Consider the following 5,062-nt stretch of genomic DNA (forward strand, 5'->3'; position numbering starts at 1 on the left):
TATATATATATATATATATATATATATATATATAGTAGTATCCTAGTAGAAATGAACCATTCTCCATTCTCACTTTTCAAAACACAAATAGAGCAAAAACATGTTGGCATCCACAGTGAATGACATAGGACGTGGACGGTAATTATTAAATGTATGTATGATGTTTTTTGCATTTTATTTAATACACTTTAAATACATACTTATTTTACAACACTTTGCATCTTCCATTTCTGGTAACCGGGTGCTGTACAACATCTGCCATATTGAAGTGACAGAAATTCACCCATCTTACATCATATGCTGTACATCATATACTTCTAATATGTTTGTGTATGTCTCTGTGGACATTTTTGTTGGAAACAGAGAAACAAAAAACGGTATTGTTCACGATAAAGCTTCTTGCCACCTTGTGAGACTCAGAGCCCGATGGCTTAGACAAACAAACATGCGGCAGAAGCATGAAACCACACTACAGCGGGCTGTTGTATCCAGATGGCAGTGACTGAAAAAATGCTCATTATACTTTTTGAACAACTCTCCGTCTTTGTAAAGACACTTTTACCTCCTAACTACTCCAGCAGATCTGTTCAGTAGTGGATAGGGCATGACTGGTTATACTGGGCAGTTGGAGTGCAATCTTTCCACAGGCTATTGCTATGAATGAGAAAAAAAATCTTAGTCTTATACAAACACATATTATTTATTGCTGACAATACAAAGTGGATTGGTATTTCATTCTCTTTTATAGATGTGTTTGAATTGAAAACGCAGGTGGTTTGTGCGGACCTGCGAGAAAAACCTGTGGCTGTATGTGCTGTAAGTGTTCACACACATGCGCACACACGCGCACACACGCACACACACACACACACACACACACACACACACACACACACACACACACACACACACACACACACACAGCAGTTAAGAGTGTAGGTCTTAGTGTGTGTATGGATGTGTGTGTGTGTGATTGCGTGTCCAGGAAGTAAAATGCAGTGCCTATTGTTTATCCCCTGCTAAGTGTCTAAATCCAGGGGAGCAGGCTCGGGCAGGCTCTTAAGACAGAGACCTTTCTCATTCAATCATCATTGGCCGCTTTGATGTGTGACCCCTGCTCCTCGCGCTGGAACAGGACAAATTAACTGCTAGGTGAGTTCAGAGAGTGTGTTTACAATAAAAATGACAATAAACACTCACAAATATACAAATGCATGCTTACACTGTCCCGTGGATGAATGTGTAAGCAATCACGCATGTACACACACACATACACACACACACACACACACACACACACACACACACACACAAATTCTCTTGACAGATGAATCCTGTTTTTATATCTGCAGTCAGGTTGGTTTAACTGCCGGAGATTCACCTGGCTTGTTGTTTGTTTGTTATCACACACACATCAGCCAAATGAGGGTATCAGACATGTTGTGGAACTTCTATTCAAATCACCATCAAACTATTTAAATGAAAAAGCTTGGTTCTAACAAAATGAGACGATGAGCAAAGACCTTAACTACAATGTGCTGCTGTTGCACCTTTGACTCTTTGTCAGTTAGAATCAACTCTACCTGCATGTCCTAATGGCTCGCTCTACAACCCAATTCTCTGACCCCTCTCGGGTCAAAAAGTCAGATGACTTCTGCGTGGAAAAAAACAAAACAGGAATTATCCTCTAAACCCCCTGCAAGACTCATTCAAAGCTGCAGTCATCAGTCTCTATCCAACAACTAAAGACTTCTTTTATTCTCTAAGTCGTGTAGATGCAGTTTGGGTTTGGAGACATTAAGTTAGTGCTGAGGAGGAGGATCTGCGTTCCTTTCTTTTACCTGGCTAAGGTAGATGGGACCAGAGTATTACTGCAGCACTTGAGCGTTTGAGGATGCTGATCTATTCAGAATGTGAACCCGTGACCCCGACCTGCACCTCTCACGCCCAAAAGCAGCATCCTCCCTTCCGAGCCTCTCCCGTGACACATTCACGCGCTAAAGCCGTGCTTTAATCTACCTTGGCGCTGCCTTAGACAACAGTGATGTCTAAAAGCGTTTTGTGCCAAACCACCCTCCATCTCCAGTCATCAACTCTGTCATTTTTCTTCTTTGTGTGCAGTTGACAGCTTTCTATATCTAATCCACCTCCCCCCCCCTCACTTGTTCTGGACAGGATCATGTAATGGGCCAAGTGTGTCTCCTTGCCGTTGTGAGCTGTGTCTTTGTATCAGCATTACTGAGGATTTAGAAAAGAACTGTGATGATGCAAGCGCACTTGATCTGTTACGGAAACACATGTGGATAGTCCATGTGGCAAAGAGACACTGCTGACTTTTGTTTACATCTCTGCAGATGCCGTGAGAACAATGAGGATCTATTAAAACCACATTGTCGATACATGCGAATGTCTGGCATGAATCGGGGAGGATATTTTCAATACTTACTTTGTGTTTGCTTTTTACCCCCGCATCTTTTTTTTCTTCTCTTTTTCTTTTTTTTTTAATGATTCCCATGTCTGGCCCCACATAAAGCACTGGAACTACTTTTCTGTTGAAAACCTTAACTGCACAGTACTATTTAAGGGCATTTAGTGGTTTGTGGCAACTGACTCTAAATTGCAACAACATTTGCACGGCAATACTCCCTCGCCTCAGAAAGTAGTTTCTAGATCAGGGTTTTATTGTGTTTGTTGATGACTGCCGTCTTTTTATGTGTTTTGCTCCATTGCTTCACTCCCTGCCCATTTTGGAGGAAAAAAACAAAGGGGGGGGGGGAGGGGAAGCATTCCACTTGTTAATTCGCTGATCTCACCAACAATCGATTGAGATGTGTTTGTCACTGTTACGGCGGATTGAATGGCCCAAAAAAGAAGATAGAGGCAGTAAAAACAAGGAGAGTTTAATCTGAAGTTGTGAATGGCAATATTGATTTGCCTTTTCTTTTTTGACAGGGCAGGATAGCGACTCAGAATCAAAGGTAATGGGGATTATAACTGTCACAACATGCACTTTTTGTTTTGTCTCTCCTCTGCCTTTTTATTCTTTTCCATGTTGTCGCCTGTGTCTCCTTTTAGCCATCTACACTGTCATATTTTTCGATAGCACATTTATCCTTGTCAATAGTAGAGAGTTTATGTGAAGGACACGATTTACGAATTGGTTCCACATCCTGTGTCATACGTGGAGTTTGTATGTGCAATCCATAAAAAAAGCAGCATGTCATAAATAACAGTGTCATAAAAAACATCTCATAAATAATAGTGTAATAATTCCAGTATAAAATAGCATCCACTTCTACGGTACATCACCTGGCTTGTTTTACTGTAGATCTAATGCAAATGTTTCTCGATAAACGTTAAATGTTACCCAAGTCTACGTTAACAGACATTAACTTTAATTCTAATGCACACAAGTGTGGCAGCAGAGCACGGCTCAGTGCAGCATGCACCAGAAGGAAGCTCATCTATGTGAGTGAGAGTGGAGGTATTTGCCTTTAGAGGGCCTTGTGGACACATTAAGGCCTATTTACATGTCCATAACGCCAACAGAGAACCCCATCTCTGCACTTAGGCTCAGTGGAGCCGTAGTTTTAAATATTGCAGGGAAGCAGATCATTGAACGCTGCCTGACTCTTTTACAGAACAAGTAATGAGTCCCCTGAATAGCTTGTTTTGGATGATTTAAAACAATATATTAACCGTTAGCATGAAGTTTCTTTGTCATTTTTCTCTTAAAAGGAGTTATTGCCTGTATATTATCACTCCGATTGGCCTTGGGGACAAACGTCCTGAAGACGTTTGAAAATTTGCAAAAGTTTAACAAGAATACAAACTAAGACTAAGACTAACCAGTGATGTGCTTAATTGACCTCAGCGTGGAATCTCTATCTCTCGTTTACACAATTATGCAAAATGATGGCCTTTCTTGACCTTTCGCCTGGCCCCTTCCCTGTTGCTTTTTTAGAAAAATGTTACCTTTTTCTTCCCCTTTTGTCCCGGCCACCACAATTAAGGGCCACGGCTCTGAATAACAAAACAGGGGCCCCTCCTTGCAAGGTAGCCTTAGGTTGTGTTTACACTCCAGGACATCAAAGGCATTGCTGAACTTTTCCAAGCCCCTCCTGCTCAGGTAGTAATCCCAAAGCATGATCTCTTTAAAAACTGTAAAACCCATTAGAGTGACACCGTCTAAATCCTCACAGAAAAGAGGGAGAGACAGAGCAGGAGAGAGAGAGAAAGAGAGAGAGAGAGAGAGAGAGAGAGAGAGAGAGAGAGAGAGAGAGTAGGAAAGTGAACTTTGTGGGCCTCTAAATTGTGACAGATGCCTATCAAGTGGATTTAGAAACGTGGCGAGGAAGAGGAGAAATTGCATGTTTACTCTCAAAATTTCCTGGGACGTGTTCGCAATAATTGGCTCGATGGATGGTTGTTTCCTGAGCAAACATGCTATAGGTGCTTTAAACAACATAATGTGTGTTTGAAGAGAGGGATGTGATGGTGTTAATTTGGCCTAACTGACTCTAAAACAACAGATAAGCCAGTAAAACAAACAAACCTCCTTAGCTGCCCTGCCTTTCGGGGGATCCAAAGCATAATTCAAACTCAAATAAATATTGTTAATAATGTTTGCCACCATCCTAAGCATTCGGGATGGAAGTAACTGCTGGTGCTGCTTTAATATGCTTGTATTAGTTAAGTGTTTTTTCTTTGCTGTCTCACAACAGTCATTACAATAGTTAGTTAAATTACTAATTCTTACTCACCAATAATTCCTGCTTAACATTTCTTGCGTAAATATGTAGAAACATTGCACTTTTACACTGGGGTCACGGGCAGATTGTGGGCCAAAGAGGGCAGCGGTTTGCATTTGGTGGCATGGAGGTAAAACTCCTCCACTCTCCCTGCAACCCCTGTTTTTTTTCTTTCACTCACTTCTTTTGACTTCTTCTCTCCTTCTCCGCTTTTCTTTTCCTTTTCTTCCACTCCTTCCCACTCGCACATGCACTGAACCTCACCTCTCAATTACACCACACACACACACACACATACACACACACACACA

The sequence above is a fragment of the Etheostoma spectabile genome, chromosome 22, assembly GCF_008692095.1.
Source record: "Etheostoma spectabile isolate EspeVRDwgs_2016 chromosome 22, UIUC_Espe_1.0, whole genome shotgun sequence".
NCBI lineage: Eukaryota > Metazoa > Chordata > Actinopteri > Perciformes > Percidae > Etheostoma > Etheostoma spectabile.